The sequence below is a fragment of the Homalodisca vitripennis genome, chromosome X (assembly GCF_021130785.1).
Source record: "Homalodisca vitripennis isolate AUS2020 chromosome X, UT_GWSS_2.1, whole genome shotgun sequence".
In the NCBI taxonomy this organism is placed as follows: Eukaryota; Metazoa; Arthropoda; class Insecta; order Hemiptera; family Cicadellidae; genus Homalodisca; species Homalodisca vitripennis.
Genome location: NC_060215.1, coordinates 79247089 through 79268110, shown reverse-complemented (window position 1 = coordinate 79268110; position 21022 = coordinate 79247089).

Genomic DNA, 21022 nt, shown 5'->3' with positions numbered 1-21022 from the left:
TTAAAAAAAAGAATTAACGTCAATCATAACCCTCAATAAAAAGTTTAATTAAAATTAACACAAAAGTAGAACTTTTTTCAATTAAACGAAACAATGTGCATGGTCTGGGTCTCTACATAACCTAAACGTATTAAAAACTGTTACAAAGCACAAATACGTAACGTTACTTTTAATTGTTACGTTACAAACATTTATAAATACATATAAATATTCCCAAAACTGATAATTGCCAAAGGATGGTAATTAAATTTTTGTTTCATTAACTAGATTCCATCTATACTGCCATGCATATTTTAGATAGTTGTCTACAGCTCACCAATCCTAGCTATTCATGATACATAAAAATACTCTTTCCAATTTCTCTATAGTTCTCTAATTATACAGGGTATAATATCGCCCAATAACAACTTTCTTTGAATAATTATAATTATTTTAATCAAGATATTCTTCAAGCCTTTTCTCCAAATGTACTATGAAATCATAGGTTTGAAAGAATAATAAAATTGTATATGCAAATAGTGAAAAACCATTGGTATTATCTGTACATAATAGGCATGCTTATTTACGACACCGAATCAGATATATTTTTCAAACATTTTATTGATTTTTAAAATATAATATACAATTTTCTTCCCTTTTTCTAAATTCTGTAACAAATTTTATTTGATTCTGTTGTCCATATTACAGTTTTCTTAGCAGAGTATGCAAATGTTTTAATTTTGTTTCCTTTCTTTAGATTTAAGCTTTTCATACAAGATTAATTTGCAAGTTTTACAAACTAGATATATTTTATCAATAATTCCTCCCATTTCTAAACTTTTATAACAGTTTACACTAATAGCTTCTTCATACATTTTTAGTGTGACAGTTTTTATAATATACCAAAAGTTTTTCATAGTTTTACCAAAAGCTTAACTGAAACGATCTAATATAATTTTTAGTTATGATATGTGCTAACACATTATCAGAAATAACAAATAGCATTTGTAACAGAATATTAAAAATCCATATTGATTATTATATCGTTTTTTTGAAACAGAAATATTTTTCAAACTCTTCGTTGCATCCATGACATAAATTGGCTTATTTGATATAAATTCTTTGGGATTGTAACATATTCCTGTGGATAATAAGAACCGTTCAACTATAATATTTTTCACATTCAAAATATTGCATTTTTTAGGGCTTCTTTTTCTTGATTTATTTGCCTACCTGCTTCGAAAATTATAATAACTTAATTATGATTGAAAATTTGTCACTAAATATTTTTAGTATCGAGTGAATAAGTTGCTCCAGAAATACCTTTTTGCTCAATACCTTTGCCAATATAGAAAATTAAACATAATATTTTTGAGTTTTCGTAATTTCATCAATGAACAGAATTTTACTCCTGATTTTATAATATACTATCGGATCTCAAATAAAACTCGTTAATTGTAATTTCTCCATCGACTGGCATGTCATTTCCAGTTCTTTTATAATTTCTTATCATCATCTTCAGCTCTTATGAAACTAATGTACATTCCACCTTTATAATTTTCTTTACAGAGGCCCAGGTTTACCTCTCAGCCATCTGCCTTAACGTGCACCCTCTTCCAGGTTTAAGCTGTATCCAATCCTATACCTTTACAAAACCATGTTCGGGCTAATGTAGGTTTCATGGTGCCCGTTGTCCCCAAGCACGCCAACCGCTGTACCTTTGACAGATTGTTTGTGGCAGTCATCTGTTGGACCTTAGGTCACCATATCAATGAAACATACACCATCATCGGACTAATGACTCTGGTGTATAGCCAATATGACATGTCGTGTCTAAGCCCCCATGTGCATCCTACCACTCGTCTCACCATCATCTATCTGTATCTGGCTCCTACAAGGACTGGCTGTGTAATGTCCAGTTTCCTCCTAGTTTTAAATAGTATCATTACGGTCTCCAAAGGATTCCCTGTAAGTTCTTCTTCATCACACCATTTTTTCACAATTGACAGTTTTTCCTGCATCATTTCCAAGCACTTGACCATATGCTTGCCTCTAATAAGTATGACATCATCTGCATAGCCTTGAGCTATGATGCCCTGATAATTCAGAGTCCTGAGTAAGACATCCACAACTATGATCCATACGATTGGTGACAGTACACCACCTTGTGGACATCCTCGCTGCGTTTTGACCTCTCTTGTGACTCCGCACATATATGCCTGTGCTCTTCTGCTCCTAAGCGTGTTTTTGTCCATCTAACAACGGATTTTTTTAATTTAAAAACACTTTCTTCATATTCTTTATTAACAATTTTCAAAAAAATAGAAAGAAAGATAATGAAAATTTCATACTTTTCTATCTATAAAAAATACAGAGGAAAGAAATTTAGGTTTTTAAAACTTGGCTCTTTCTAGTATTACATTGAGCACATTTTCCAGAAATTCTTTTAACTCCATTAATGTTTGCATTATATTTTATATCATTTGCTGCATTTGTTTCTTTACCCTTCACACAGTATACGAGCACCGTTTATTCAGGGGAAATCTGAACCCTCTGGATTATAAGGAAACAATCTAGGTATTCAAAATTTGGTTTAAGATCATTTAGTTTGCTTTATAAAAAACATTATTATCATATAAATTATTAAATTCATCTAATTTATAGCAATATTTAACACGTTGCTTATGATTCTCAAAGTCTTTTCCTAGTTTATCCAATATTTTAATATTATCATCTAATTGCTCAACATATAACGGATAAATTCCTTTACGAACACTGCTAACTTCCCTTCCTTTAAAATCAAAGGCAACATATTGTATCAATAATAGTTTCAAAATTTGTTACTAAACAACAACACCATGTTTGTCAATACTAGATTTTACCCTAAATTTTTTTTTTTTTAATCTCTTACACTTATTGCGTCACTTATCTTATCAGCGTTTACGATATGATACTTGAAATAATTAAAAAGTTTCTTCGCTCCAGCATTAAAACCTTTTCCCAACTTTACATTTCTTTTGAATTCACCGTATACATCTCCTCTTTTTTCCTCAAGTATGTCTGATTATAAAGGATTTTTAATATTGTCTTAAAATTCGTGTTTTAAATCTTATATTTTTACATTAAAAATATCTGAATTATCCGTTACATTTTGGAACAGTTAATTCACTCTTCAAAGTGTCTATATTTTGTAATTTCCTGTCTTGTTTCATTTGACTCAAAATATTAAGTAATATAACTTTTTTTGTAATAACAAATCCAGTGAGTTACACTTCCTAAAACATCCAAATTTACAATACCACACTCAAATTTCTAAAATGTTTCAGGTAATGTATCTTAGTGATAACTCCTCTGGAATTAATAATATTCTTAAAAAATTCTACTAAATCTCCGAGTGTTAATGGTACAAACTTTTTTAATGTTTGATTTCACATAATTTGGCGTTTTTTCACCTAATACAAATCCAGTAACAACCTGTAATTCTTTATCTAAGCAATTTAAAATATTCCTGATTATGCGAATAACATATTTTTTACAATTGAAGCAGCTATTCTAATTTGGTATACCATTTCTTACAATTGGTAGATCTTTCCCAAAATCTAACAAATCTTTTAATAATTCCAGAATTTTAAATTCTGTCAACTTACTATAAAACAATTCTATTCCGTTCCTTTATTGTTTTTCTTGTGTTTTCTTTAATCTTTTTGTGTTGTATATTTGTTAAAAAGTACCCCTTTTTTCCTCTTTTTTATCTACATTGAATTAAATATTAACACAAATTTTCTTCTCAAAAATATTTTTGATTTTTGCTAGAATTTACGTTTAGACATTTTGTTTCTTTTTAATATAACAAGTATTTTGTTTCCTGTACGTTAACTAAAAACTATTTGTCGTTTTATATTTATTGCTTGGTTTTTTAAATTACAAGTGTAGTCAAATCATAATGTAGGAAAGTATTATAGAATTACGTTCACTTTTTATATGGAGTCCGTTTTGATATAAGTCATACTTTTTTATTGCTATTCAGTTTAACTGTATTGTTTGTGGTGTTGTGGTCACTACCGTCAACTGGCTTCCATACTGTGGTTGTAGTTAGGTCTAACAATGTCACACAGACCAAGTCGTTCATTATATTAGTCACCGTCGACTGCGCTGTTTCTTGATGCCTATATTAGAACTACACATCTACGGGAGAGAGATAATTATATGAAAGCTGAGTGTATGCAAACTTTATAAACATATCAACAAATTATAAAATCTATCGGGCTACAAAATGAATAAAATAGTACGATATTTATCAAAGGCAAAAGTCTAAAACCTAAACTACATAAAAATAAGAAACATGGAGAGTATTAGTTAAACTGCATGGTACGAAATCATAAGAAACATACCAATACTTTATTCCACAGAAGAACTTGTTCTTCAATTAGAATTTCGACTATAGTTAGTAAATAACGTAGCTAATTTACATCTGCATAAGAATATGATGAGAAAATAAGCAGCGAGACCAAAAGTCAGTTTCTTTCTAAACATGTTCGATTATTTTTTAAGACAATATATTTTAATAAGCCTTGCCAAGATGTCACTAGTCTTTTTTTCTTACTCTTAAAATTAGTTTATTGAATATAGCACCATAATCTACATCACATTTGAAAAGCCTACTATTTATTCAACAAAAATGGGGTTAAATGAGTTAAAAATAACCGCTTGTTACATATAACCAAAATGTTCTCTGTTTGTAAAACCTTACAAACTTACAAATATATAACAAAGCTGACAACGCAATATTTCCATATATGTATTTAATGATTTACGCATGCAATTAATATTTGTACAGTAAATTTCATTGACTTTAATTTCTGTTTGGATTTAAGCTAATGAGATACAATTTATCACAGTTTTGTATTTTAATGGTCGTTTTACTGTATTAAAATGATTATTAAAAGCTATGAGAACTATTGTAATTATTATCAAAATGCAATATTATTTGTGGTTGTATAAGCTATACTACGCAATTATATATGGTACTTATAAAAAAGGTTAGTAAAAGAAATAAATTCCCTAGTATCAAGATTCCTTTTATGATTGACCCATACCTATGACCTGGATCCAGTCCGGGACAAAACTTCAACATGGTCCATCTCTACCAGGGTCTACGTCTTCGTGTCTTAGACTGTTGCTTTGGCGAAGAATGTGACCTTTGTTTCAAGGCTATTAGTATGCATAATGGAAGACCTTGTTGATAAATCTGTAAGGTTATTGAAAAATATACTTAAATTTAGTGGTAGCTTCAGTTGGATGACTTATTTTTATCACATAATTTAATCGGCACTGTTCATGTATGTTATTCATATTTCATCTCACTCTACAACAGTCTCCGATAACGCCTTTGTATATCTTCAATGCATTGGGGGTAAAAGAATGAAGTTTAAAAATATTGGATTTTATTCAATATTTAAACTGAAATAATATATAAAACAAACTGATTAAAATAGTCTCTAATTGTTGATAGATACTTTACCTCCCTTTATACCTAACAACATAAATAAAGAAGACCTTCAATTTTTAAACCAGGCGATTTATATGCATTTCTCATTTCTGTCAGTAATTATTGTTAGTAATAAGATTAATTAATTTGATGTGTAGGAAAGGAATACATTTAATTTAGTGGACTTATGAGATGCTCGTTTCAGTTTTCTGAACAAAGGTTTGCTTTACAAGTGGCGTATGCTGGAGGCTTTTGTGTTAGTTTTAATCAAATGCACTCTCTCTTTTTATTGATATATTCTTGTAATAGCGTTTCCAGAATTAAAAAAGTAAATTTAAATATAAATTTTTAGCTACATTTTATAGACAGTATATGTATTGAATAATATTCTTCATTGTGAATAAAACTATCTAGGTTTTTAACTAAGATGTTAATAAACACACATAACATATGATATTAGTAAAAAACTAGAAGATTGTGAATATTTAGTTTAATGTTACAAACAAGTACAACAATTTGTAACATATGTTACATATGAACTGGTATTTTGAATACTCACTGTTAATGGCAGTATTAATATCTTTAATATTTTCATGAATAATTTTGTATGACTAATAAATACCACAAATCACCACTGTCAAAATTTCCTTATCCCATAAAAAGTCAATGGGCATTATCATAGTTCAAAAAGTTTTAAATACCATTTATAGGGTCTTCAAGTCTATAAAAATAGGTCTCAATGTGATAATGAAATATTTTAAAAACAATGAAATTATCCAAATAGCACTATTCATAAGGAATTTAAAAAAAGATGTTTAGATATTAATATCATATTAAAATCACTTACTTAATTGCCAAATAAATTTATTAGTAAAAGTTTGAGATATTATTTATAAACAATTAATGATACTTTATAGATCACAATCTTCAAATGTTCAATTTACCAACAAAAAATAGTGCAGCTGGCCAACATAAACATAGCAATATAATTGAATTTTGCAGGGCATTTGAGCTTCTAAGGAATTATTCTGAGTTGAGAGACCATTATAAAACATATAATATATATTAAATTGCCTCTTTTAAACAATATTGTAATATAAGTTATTGATTGATGATGGAAAGGACTTCGTTTGTACTAATACTGAAATTCGTTTAAATGTACATTTTGTTACATAAAGTGAAACATAAAATAGGGTTACGCGTTGCTTTAAGTTGGTGATCAATTCATTGGTACTAGGACTGAATATCACGTTTTGCATGTACAAAAAATAAGATAGGTTTATTGCCTAACGAATTTTATAGTTTCAAACTACCCAAGGCTTATGTATCTCTCTCTCTCTCTCTCTCTCTCTCTCTCTCTCTCTCTCTCTCTCTCTAGAGATATATATATATTATACTATATATATATATATATATATATATATATATATATATATATATATAAACAAATGCCACAAACAAATAAACAACAAAAAATGTCTAGGTTGAGTTATTTAACCAAATAGTATGTTTCCTTATCCCATAAAAAGTCAATGGGCATTATCATAGTTCAAAAAGTTTACTATGATAACTGTATGGTAACAATACAGTGCACGGTAAGAGTACTCTGTTTTCACTGTATTGCAGTGATAAGGGAAAGAGATATTGCACACTCTAGTTGTTTTTAACAATTGGTATATGACCCTAAACACGAGACGTTATTCCGTATAAAGTTATGGATCACATGGTATATATATATTACCTTTAAAGTGTATATATATATATATATATATATATATATATATACACCACTTTAAAGGTTCGCTTAAACAAGCCAGGAGCAATAAACAACTGATAACTCTCAACTGTGACATATTTGGCACTCCTGGCTTGTGTAATCGTATATTTAAAGTAGTCCTGCTCGTTTTGTGTTGACGGATTTTTTAAGAAAAAATACCGCTAGAATTGTTTAAAATTTTAATGTTGTTGCTATCTTTAAACATTTTTTACCTGTTTAAAACAGGTGATGCCTATGAAAAGACAAAATGTGTGTTGCTCACGGATTGTGCAAGTGGTCGTGGCTCCTTTAAAATGGTCGTATTCGCTTTTTTACTGACAAGGTTCGTTGAAACCAGTGCCGTTGGAATTGTAACAAAATTGGTAAATTGTTGGTGCCTAGTACATTTTATTACCATACGCCAATTTGATCATAACAAAGAAAATAATAAATATACTTAAATTTTCCTCTTACCTATTCAAACGTATGTGCCATATTTGGATTCCTTAGCTTAAATAGTTCTAGAGATATTTAGTTTTGTACATAAATTAAATAAAAATGGTGGCTAGCGGCTAAACACACTTCTCGATCTATATTTATCGGACATTTTTGGCTTGAAATGATGAATACATCTCCCACAGAAGTTTGTGACACCTTGGTGAAAACCCTGCATATACGCACACACATTATAGCAGTTTCTCCCTTTTAAAGACACTTGCAAAAGACAGCAGACAAGGTAAAGATTAAAACTAATGATGTATATCTGGTTTCAGTTGACGAGGGAGCACCAAAGCCTTGTCGATAGTCTTAAATTCTGCTGAATAATGCGCTCTCAACTGGATAATGTGCTCTCTTGGCTTTACCAACTATAGGCATTTGTCACGTCCAACAGAAAGCTCTATTAACACTTCACCAGTAGTGATAAACACACATATGTTTTAAAAAATCAATAAATCGTTATTATATTTTATCCTTACTATTGCGTATTACTATCTCAACTATGTAAATTACATTTTTAAAACCACTACGTTGGCAAACAATATTATTTATTAGGTAGGTGAGTTTCAGTAATATGCAGCTCATAATACAACAAATTATGATTTAACTTTTATACATCACATATGTAATAATATGAACACACACACACACAATAAACACAGCACTATTAGCACTAGTGCTATATTATATGTAGCACTGTAATTCATACAGAAACAGACTTAGAAATCCGGAACTAATAGTTATGCCTAAACCATACAATACATATTTTACGAAAACGTACAATTTTCTAGCACCCAGATTTTATAGGAAAATTCCTGATTATATAAACAAATATTGTAAATATTTATTTTGAAACAAACTTAAAGAGTGGTTACTATCTTCAAAAAACCTTGAAAGTCTTATGAATATTCAAATATAAAATAGATTTTTTCTTGTTCTTTGATGAAAACAGTCTATGTCTGTGTGACTGTATTTAATTTCACTACTGTTTATGTTAATTTAATATAAATGGTATGATGATGTTGAGCGGTAAGAGTATAATTGTTATTATTTTAGCACTTTTATGTTTCTTTTTAGTTATGTGTGAGCGTGGCCAATTTCAGTAATGTAATATGTAATGTTAAAAATGGAACCTCAAAACAGGCTTAGCCTTCTGAGGTCCTAAAATTTCTCGCTAGTAATTAAGAAATCAATTGTATTTAAATGTCCAGTATTTTATTTTAAAAGGTCATTTTATTTTTAAATGATACCCGCTTATAGTACTAAGTATGTTTTTAATTTCATTCTCTTTAAGCAATGATTATTTTTGTATCAATAAGTATTATATATCATGTTTCCTTCTGTTTTTTAAACATTATTTTGTGTAACAGAAAATAAATATTCTTAATCTTATATATTTACTTAGATTACTTACGTAAGGCTAAAGAAATGTGCACTAACGAAGAATATTTACACAAGTTAGCTATGGCAGGATGTGTTTATTGTACAAAGGAAATATTCTAATGTCGCTCGTAATATTATAATGCATATTATATTGCATTAAATTGTATTGTATTAAATTATAATGCATGTGGTACACGGCGATATCCCACTGTATTGCAGTGATAAGTGAAAGAGATATTGCACACTCTAGGTGTATTTAACAATTGGTATATGACTCTAAACACGAGACGTTATTCCGTATAAAGTTATGGATCACATGGTATTATTTTATAAATGTTATTATTAAAACATTACGATAAATATTATTGCTGAAGGGACTACAAAATGTTATAACGTTATTTTCGAATGGGTATCTATAAAAGTGAAATAAGCTTGGGAATAGGTTGGTACAAATTTGTTATTTTAACTTACGGTAATTAGTAGTTTAAAAGAAGTAAATAACTTACACCCAATGAAAGCGGTACAAAGAAAACTGATCCGAGTAAGAGTTGATTACTTTGGTGGCTATCTTTATTTAACAAACATAACGTTGATAATCTTCAAATACTTTTACGATTTTATTTATAGTGGTTTGTATATAATTTTAAATACATTATCAGTAAGCATTTATTTTTTTATATTTGTATTGGTTAGAAATAAAAATAAAAATATTTGATCTTTAATTGTTTGTTTTACAAAATTAATCAACATACAAGATAATCTAAAAAAAGTGTTTGATGCTATTCAAAACATATTTAAAATGACACATCCTCCACAGTTCAGCAAAAAGAGGTGTGAAAATATTTGAGTTTTAACATTGTTCTTCTACCCTTAGAAATCTATAAGTGTTTTTTGGATTTTAAGAATTATATTTCAAATTTGGTGAATCATTTAGTTATTAAAATTTCACGGTAATTTATTATAAAATCACGATATAAGTAAGATATACCAGTTCCCACAATTTCCAGTTAATTGGTTTACGATCAGGAATGCACTTTATATAGACTAATTGTATTACATTTGTAACCCAAACATAATTATTACCGTAGTAGTAATACATTCAACACATTTCTCATTGCAACAAGGGAACTTGAAATACATCGTGTCCAACATTTTTGTACTGCTCATCCGCACTTTTGTTTGTTAGGGAACATTCCATCTTTATTACACCTTTCGTTGAACAAAAATATAATTTACAGTAATACAACTCTTGTCTCTGAACAGAATAGTACGTATTATTTATTATAAAAATTTGCCTTTAAAAAAGTTCATAGAGGATTACACAATTTCATTTGAAACTGCTTTTTTGTTCATTATACATTTAAAGTCGAAATTATTTACATGTCATTGTAGCCTCCTTTAAAAATGAGTGTAGTGAATTGATTCCTTGATTTAATATTGTGACCGGATGTCTTCCTGAAGCGGTATGCCTTTCACCCGTCAATTTTTGTAGATAAATAGAAACAAATCTTTTCCTATGGCGGAAACCGGTAGCTTGTATCACAGTGCACTCTTTAAACATGATTGATAACAATTACACTTGAAAGACCATAAGTTGCTAGACCAAAATGACTGGTCAAAATTACAAAAATGGGAAAGTATTAGATATAAACAATATTATAATAAGCACCTTCCAGAAAGATAGTATGACGAATCTCAGTAGGACTCTAAAAGACACTAAACATTTTGTATTTGTAGTTAGTAAAACATTTTATTATTGGCTTAAAACTTATTTTTCTCCTAACTGCTTGTGATAGTAAGCAGTTTTCACTTATGGTTTACCTTAATATTAGCTCTTAAATAATAGTTATGAAGTCTGTTATTACATCAAATTAAATGTAAATCTCTAAAACCTACAAATGAACATGCAAAAGGCGTCCAAATGGAAACAAGCTGGTTTTGTGTCCTCTCCTTAGTGATGTACACCCATCATTTGGGTGGGCGGATTCCTATAAACTTTAATACGTCGGAATATTGGCACCACTGACGTAGACATTTTTATTGAACACTTAACACAATGCTGTGTTCAGTTTAACAAAACCTGAATTAATGGGAATACGAGCCACTTCCACAACATTTACTACTGGAAATTTCAGTATCAGTGAATTTTAATTGTAAATGTACAAAGAACAACCAGATTACTTTGTTTTTTCCATTAAAATTCACTTATTAAAATATATTATTCATTTTTTATTACTATGTTAACTATGTTGTAACCTAAGACAACGTATTCAGTTCTGTGTTGTTAATTTATCAATTTGTTTGGCTGGCTCCTACGAAATAATAAGAGTTGGTGAATATATGAATCAGTCAGTAAGGCTATAATTTCAATGTTGGAATGTTTTAAATAAAACTTATGAATATTCTAAAAGACTAAAGTTTGAGAAGAAGAGACAAGTTAGACAGGAAGGTAGATAGAAACAGGCCTCTTAATGAGAATGTCTGGCGTGTTTATCGCCAACACAACAGGAGGAGGACAAATGTACACTCTTCTTCATGTCACCCCAGCAATGCTTCTGAGAATTAATGGTCCCGAGGATCTTTTGAAAGATAAAAAGTTTACTTAGATTCTTTATTTAGTTGACGAAACTCGAATGTCTTATTTATTTACGAGATTTTCTTACATTCAGAGTTGAATATTTAAATTTGCAACAGTTCATTGTTGACATTTAGTAACCAGTAACAACTTTAATCAGAATTAGATACAAGGCTGGAAGGTTACAAAACTTACATATTTATATATTTTCGTGATAATAGTAACAAAAAAGTTCAACGTTACCTATTACACGAGAAGTGAATTTAAATGGTTGGTCAGACATTTGCCGTAGTAGACATTTCAGTCCTAAGTATGTATGTATGTATATATAAAATATACTCACCGTGACAACAAACACAAATCAACAGTGGCACTGGATTTATACCGGATAATATACCTAATTCCTACTTAAAGATATCATATCTCCATCATACTATATCGTAAGTGCCTTCACTACTATTGTTACTGACTTATATTTTGAATGTTCCTCTAGGTTATATTTATCTTGTTTGAGATAAAAAATCATTTGAATATCCTAAAAATTAGCTGAGGCAGAGTTTTAAATCAATTACTTTATTCAAAAAAGTATATTAAAAGTTGTGTAAACTTTAGATATAAGGCATTTTTTTGTTATTATAAGCAATATGTTCATATTGAACCAGGTAGTAATATATGTTATTATAAACTAGAAACATATTTAGCAACAAGGGATATGGTAGCAGAATATTTTTAGTCACTTTGTACTGAAATGTAACAAATTGTAATTGCCTATTTTGATTTATAAATGGAATTGTTTTCCTGACGCTGTTAGGAGGCGGTGAATGTCCAGTAACGGAAGCGTTATAAAATTTTGTAAAAATATTAATATTTGCAAAATCTTTACTCAAATAATTTTAAAGGTGAATATCATACATAAGTAGCTCTTCTTCATGGAAATAAAAACAGTTTTCGTGTTTACATATGTAAAAATGAGGATTTTACAACAAACATAATAATAATGGGAGACTTGCTTTCATTGATGAGAATACATTAATATTAGGAAATTCTACATTCAAGGACGTCTCTTAATCTATATACATTTTCTAAAAATCTTTTGAGTGAAATAATAATATAGTAAAAAATGCTTAAGACATTCTTGTGGATTATCGCGATTTATAAAGTTTCAATGACTTCTTATTACTTTGTAATTTCAAATTTTTTACATTTTATTTAAATAAATATATTTAATATTTGATTAGTAACAATATTAGGTACTAACATTGAAATTATTTTCCATTACAAACCATAAAGTCGGTCTTTTGTTAGCCATAAAACTTTCAACAAATTAACATTATAAATACTGTTAAAACATATCTAAATAACTTACTAACGTGAATTTATGTAACGATCTAGCGTAAAAATATTATTTTATTTATTGTCTTTACATGCAAATTATTGAAATTATAAATTGATACGCAACCTAAAAACAAATCAAAATCTGATTATTATTGAACAATGGATCTAGATTCCACGGAATTACTAAATATATTTTCATTATTTAAATACGTACAATTTAGCAGTATATTACTATTAAATGAAATATTTACGTATAAAGAATTTCTGTCATATTTCTTGTTAACTAAAGTAAAGCAGACTAGCAAACTCGGTTTCAGGAGGAATGCAGGGTCACGATCGTTATTACAACAGGATGCCGCAAAGCGAGGGAGACATTTATCGCTCATTTTACTGATTTAATGGTTATTACATTGAAGTTGACATTGTAACAATTAATTAGGTAGACTTAGCTTCAGTCTACGGCACGGATATGCAGATTTCATGCTTGTTGTAATACCATCCCATAAAATTAACTAAGGATTCGTTTGCTTAACTCATAGTTTTACCATAAAACATATTTTTATGCTTATATATATATATATATATATATATATATATATAAAATGAGTCTTTAGAGTTACAATTAAATATACAGATGACAATTCCTCATACGTGAAAAGCAGTATTTACATGTCTCATTATATTAGTGTTTTGATTGATTGCTATTTAAGGTTTACTATTAGTATCGAATATCTGTTGTTTTGGGAGGTTTGAATTTATATTGAAATAATTTATGATCTTAATTATAACTTATAAAGTCAATAAAAGCTAAACTTTAAAACACCAAGTAAACAAAAAGGAATATATAGAATATGTAATATAAAATAGCCAAAATGAGGAATAATACTGAAATATATCTTATTCTATCAGGATTCATTTAAGATCAACTGATGTGATTATCATATATACTTTTTAATGCTATTAATTTCTGTTTGGGTCCGAAACAGGTACATTGTAATAGTTCCTTTAAATTTAAAACTATGTTAAAAAGTTTTTCTTAATCTTTGAACAGTATTTGCAGCTTTCTTGCTAAATAAATTCTTTAAATTACAATTAATATTGCATATAACTTAATATATTATATTAGTTGAACTAGTAATGAATAATTTATATTCTTCCATGAGTTTACAATTTCCTCATGTATTCATAATTTTTAGTTTTTAATTAACACTTTTGGTACATAAGAGATCATTTTTTTAAAGTTTTGTGTAAAACGTTAAATGTGTTTTATATGAAATTTCGAGTCTTTGCTACACTTTTAGAATAGAAAAAGGTACGTGAAAATATTGTCTACTAGCAGAATACCCGTGCTTCGCTACGGGAAAATTATTGATGAATCTTACTGCAGGATTTCAGGAGTTCCATAAATGCAAATTAATTAAATGAGTTTTCATATTATTAACTCGACGTTTTTCTCATTACTTTTGCTTCAATGTTTTCAACTCCTCCTTTTTAAATTTTCTTGTACTGATTTTACCTAACTCAATACTTTAACAGTCACTGGATTATATCACAACAGTTATTAAATCATAAGCTGGATTGCTTTACGGAACTTACAATACTTCTTTGTAGACAACATTCTTTGTTTTTCCACGAGGCTGAAGGATAGTTAAACTATCAGCAGAGCTAACTCGTGAGCAAGCGACATATAACTGGCCATGATAGAAGCAGTCTTCCCTTAGATCAACACCGGCCATTTTTAAGGACTGCCCTTGCGATTTATTTATCGTCATAGCAAAGCAGATTTTGACAGGTAACTGTAGTCTTTTAAACTGAAAATGGTAATCCGATGGAATTAGGGGAATGCGTGGGATAAAAACCTCTTCCCCCTGGCCACATCCAGTGTATTTTACGGGATAGTATAAAAATAGGTAGGAAGACAAAAAACTAAATTATATATAACGAAACCAAATGATATTCTTAAAACAAATTAAAACACGACTGTGTTAGGAAAACTCTAATCAACGGATGATGAAATAAAACCAACAACCTGAAATGATATGCGAAGAAAAAATTGTTCCAAACTGAACCAGAGAAATAATAGTTAGCAGAGAGTATAGAACTGTAGAGCAGCGACAGGACTGAACCTGTCTCTAATGGTTCAGGAGCTACGTGGACTGGAAGTTTTCGAATTTTTTCGGACTGATGGTGAAAACTTTCAGTCCACGTAGCTCCTGAACCATTGGACATATAGAAAAACTTTCAAATACAAAAATGTCTTAGTTTGTAGAGTAGAATATAAAAACAACATAAAATACAGGGTGTTCCATAAAAGATTTTAAAGTTGGCCACCATATTGGAAAATGGCGGTCATCTTCAAAAAATTCGAAAGTGTATTCCTGAGTGAAACTTAAAATTGAGCAAGTTCCAAATTTAAAGTGTGGTGCTAAGTCATGTAATTAAAAAGTTAGCTATTGGATCACTTTAAAAAACTCACCCTGTATATTATCGAATGAATCTAATTTATTCCAATAGAGATGTCAATTTCATAATGCAATGAGCCCAGACAAATTTATTTTCAGAGGGTATAAAGTAGCGTATTTTAACAGAGCGTATCGGGCGAACATGTTTATTTTGCCACACTTATCGATATTTTACAACATAATTAAAATCCAAGAACCCTGATGAGCTTACTTTCAGAGGGCAAAGACTACAACATTCAAACAGAGCCTATTCAACTAACGTTTTATTTGGCAACATTCAGTGACCTACGTCAACATAAATATCATTCTTATTAACATATTTTCTAAAATTTCCCACGGATTCTTATTTATTCTAGTAGATTTTAAAGTTGCATGGTAAAAAATAGCCACACCTATATTATCCAACTAACGTTTATTTGGGTACTTTTAGCGATGTTTTACAACACTAATATTGCCTTTCCTAAGTATTTCTTTAACTTTTACTGTAGTATACTGTTTATTTTAGTAGATTTTACAGTTCCAAACTTGAGAAATAACTATAAAAGTACTTTGGGAGTGCTCAAAGTGGCTAAATTGAGTCCAAAAATTCGTTTGCAAACTATCCACGTTTAAACCACTTAAAAGACGAATTTTTGAAAACCCAGCCTTATTGCACATCTACATCATAAGTACGACCACCATGCCAAATTTCTGGATTCTGGGTCTTGTCGTTGTTGAGATAGAGCGATGAGTGAGTAAGTGAATGAATGAGTGAGTGAGTGAGTGAGTGGATCAGTCAGTGGTATTTGGATTTTATAGGTATCTATAGATTTATGTACACCTGGAGAATATTGTGTATTAAGCTTAGGGTAATTTGATACAAATAAAACTAAATTATTACAAAGATAGTTAGTTTGCCTTTCTATTACATGTTTTGGGAATCCTCTTTCATTTACTGCTTATATATTTTTTAAATCAGATTGCTGCTCTAAGTAATTTTTCCTCTAAGAGATAGACCTTTAGGAGTTAAACGTTAAAATGCATTGGGTGACAGCTACTGTGTAGAAAATTGCATTTTGTAATAATATCTTTTGTATATTGTACATATCTTTAATATGTAATTAAATTTAAAAAATATATTTTCTTGACAACATATACATCCAGGATAGCTACTAATTTAAATAAAATGTGGTGAAAATGGTTGTTAGACTTCGTACAGTTTTGATAGGAAGGAACTGGTGCCGTTGTTAGAAGATAGATGGGCCTTTAAAACTAGCTAAGAGAACATCATCGGAAAAGGCGGAGATCCAGTCAATAGTACATCCAATACTCGAAACTACTTATCTCCCAGGTGGCATTCTAATAGTTTTGTAAAATTTAGTTAGAGTAGCCAAATACGAAGATTATAGAGTATTATTTCTCTGGGTAGTTACGAGCACTAGCTATTATATTATCGCTCGAGGCTGAGACAAGAAGTGTGTACAGGAGAGAACAGGTGAGATAGAGGAGTGGATTGGCTGAGTATTGACTGCACTAGGAGAGAGAGGGTAGCGTCTAGCAGGTGTGGTGTGACAGACTTACTATTTAAATGCCAATAAAACTGCACTACCGACAGACAATGCCGAAAAAATAGTAAGGTATACCAACTGTTTCGGCTGTTTAAAGCAATGTGGTTGATACGTTTAATATTGGTTTCACCAATCATAATATCATTTTAACTAGCAAGAGAATTTTAAGAAATAAATAATATTGCCTGTAAAAAATATAAAAAAAAAACGAATCACATATTTTGTTTACATTCTATTATTGACGATGGTTAATTTGAAAGGATTCCTGACATTTACCATTTCTGTTGTTGCAAACTTTACACATATAATTTATTTACAACACATATATAAATAGACCAACACATAAAAATATGAAAGTTATTATTTATAATGAGATCTAATTGAACACTGTTACACATATTATAATGCTTAAAACAGACTGAAAACTAAGTCAACATTTTGATGAGTTGAGAATCTTTGGCTGCTAATATGAAAAACTAATTCTTTAGGATTGCTAAATTTGTTATGAAAATTAAATAGTACCCAACCATTAAAACACCCAAAGAGTAAAATTTAAAATTGTATTTAAAATTAAGAGTCTTTTACAATTGTTAACCAATATTCCAAACTTAACATTGAACTAAAGTCTACTCTTGTTAGTTTGAAGATTTCATTAAAAGGGACACACCACACATTATCCAACTGATATCTAAACTAAAAGTTCTGTGCCAGATTAACAGTAAAGTCACGAAACAAAATGAAATTGTTAAGCAAAACCTTAAGGACGCTGAACATTAGGATGTAGATTCAGGCATTACTTCTATTGATAAGCCTGTACTATGTGTATTGAACTTAAGGACGGTTTAAAATAAAAATTTAAAAAAATACGAAGACAGACGAGCTTCTGCATGTGGTTGACACCTCCGTTTCGCACATATTTGAACATGAGGTCTATAACCATAGGGTTGATGGGTTGTGTTAAAATAAAATGCAAATTTATGGGTCTGTGACATTCATCTGGACGTGTTAGATGCTACCGAAACCTTACTATCACGTGATACACTCTCTGATAATTATCTAATGCCAGGGGAATTATAGGGGAGGGGTCACTTGCAGGCCACTTGCAGGTGGAGGGGTCACCGCTTATAACAGGGACGCCATTGTATTTTGGGAAGTGTGACGTTTCTGAGTATGCGGCCGTTAGTATTATTGAAAATCGTTGTGCGGTACTAAAAATGAAAGTGGTTAAACAGGGAGTTTGTTTTTATCATGGTTTTGGTATCTTGTTATATAAAATGACCGATTTCTTTTCTGTCAACTAAAGAAGGCAGCGAAAATGCTCTACGTACATCTGATCTTAAATGAGATCAATAAATTAAACTCATTGAAGAACCGAAAATGGTGGTGGGTAATTTGACTTCTTTGATAAACCATATAATAGTCAACCGAAATTGAGAGGATAGGCGTAATTTATGCTTCTACTACTAAGAATCTAACTGAATTAAAAATATGTATTGCACAAAACCTTTCAGATTGACTGGGAGTTTATACAAAATATAGGGAGTTGAATGCATTGAAATTATTTTAAAAACCAACATAAAACATATCATGCCTCAATTGTTTAAAAAAGTACGGACACGGAAAAATCCATGGATAAGTGATAAGGATAAGACATACGTGGAATTACTCGTGAATAAAACATAATTAGAAATAGATTTTGGAGACAAACTGAGCACTGCAAAGAGAAAAGTTTAAAACTCTCTAAGGGACTGATTTGGGAAGCGAAAAACTTATTTTTTGGTAAAACGTTGCCATTATCTGATCGACTGAAATAGTTCTGATTATGCCTCAAATAATGCAACATAACTACTAAATCAACAATTACGTCGATATTTCTTTAAAATTTAGAAATCTCTCAACTCTAACGTCATAGAAAACATTTTAATATTAGTTTGTTAGTTTTAAGTAAATATTATTTATAACACGTAGTATGTAATACCTCATCTGGGAGAGTCGCTGACATTTGAATACACTTGCATTGTCTTGAGCTTCTTCTATTATTAAAATTGATCATATCAGTTCCGTAATAAGTATTTATTTCCACTGTGTTAATCTTGCCTATGTAAGACGATATATCTTATCCATGATGTTGGCCAATGCACGAGTTACTCAGTGAAATCTATTTAAATTTTATAATTACTACATGTTATTTGTTGTTCTTGAATTATATATTCTTGGAGATTTTCTTCTTCAAATATTTTTGAAACTCATATAAGCCACTTTTATTTTCAAATTGCATGAATGGCCAATTCAAATAGTTGAATCATTAAAACATATAAAAATCAGAAATAAATTCCACTGCGTATAATGCTAAACATTTTACATTTGTAACTAAATTCTTCTGTTTTCAACCATATTTGGAACCAAATTAATTGGAATTTTAATTATAACATTTCTTAAAATTCACCTTCAAAAATAAAAAACATAAAAAACTATTACTCTACACTTGTATATGTAAATTTGACTAGAAAACATACGTGTGCATAATAACGCAATGTAAAACACATTGTATGTAATAATGTGGCTCATATTTACCACAACAACTATTGGATTTTTCCAGTAACCTTTCACTTCGATATTTGCAATCTGAATTCTTACTTATGTACCACAACAAACACTGGATTATACATGAAAAAATCACCATGATTATTGTAATTTTTTTTATAATCTTCCAAAAGTGTTGAAGAATTATTAACTAATAGCTTACATTGCTATTATGTACAATCTGCTGTAATAATAGGTTTTTACACTAGTTCTCAGCTACAAATATTATGTTTGTATGTACAAAATTTGTATAATTTATGAACTATTATAACTAACTTAAAGGTATGGGTTTGGTTCCAAAATAACTTATGATTTTCTCTGAGCACTTTTCACACATTTCTGAGGTATCGCATCTTCTAAAGTTATTACCCAGTAAAGTTAAAAACGTGCACAGTCCTTTAAGAAGTGTTAACATATTGCTTCTGAAGAGGACCGATAAAGTCCTTAGGCACTGATGTATCTCAGAAGTGTCAGCGAGTATCCGTTATTCCGGATTACCTCGGGATCTATCCGGATTTACTGTTTAATATTGTACAAGGTTTCTAGAGGATTTCTGTAATGTTATAGCTTGTATTATAATAGAGTTTTCATTCGTTTTCTGTTTTTTCCTCTGACATTACAATTGTATCATAATTAAAATAAAGGAAATAGTTTATTATTTAGTCTATTCTCCTTGGGAGTATTTTATAACATATTATTTATTGTAATTTCTATAACATGCATTACATTTTAATTTCTGTAATTCGTAAATTTTACGTAAAGGTGTATACATTATTGTCTATGCAGTTATCATTAGCCTGTATAAAAGGTTACTTGTAAGAGATTCTTTATTTTTTCAATTTATTTAAGTATACTAACTGCTTATTACATTATTATATTTCGTAGATCGAGACAAAATCTCTTGTAGTAGTTACCTAAGTGTTAAAATAAGTATCCAAATCAGAATTAGGTGAATAGAATATTTTTTGCCATCTTTGATTATTTCTTTATTAGATTTGTAGCCTTCTTTGAGAAGGCCAACTTTAGATATTTTTGTTTTTAATTACTTTAATTTGCAATACACATAATTCTCTGACACCAAAATTTCCTCCACATCAAACGTTCTAGCCATCTTTTTTTACATGTATAGCTTATATTATTGAGGTGTGAATTTAGTTAGTTATTCAAATAAATATTTGCCCTAAGTAAACCTTGTAAAAATCTATAATATTGTATTTCATTCTGCTTATGCACACTCTTCGACTTCCTGAAAATTGCATCTCTTGTTTCCTGGCTGTCGAAAAACTGGCCTATGATTGTGTTACCCCCAATCTGCCTATTCTGGGTTCGTAGTGAATAGACTTCACACGCCATTCATTTTCAATAACCAGCTATTTAAATATTTTATAAATTCCTTCCTCGTAAGTGTCAGCAAAA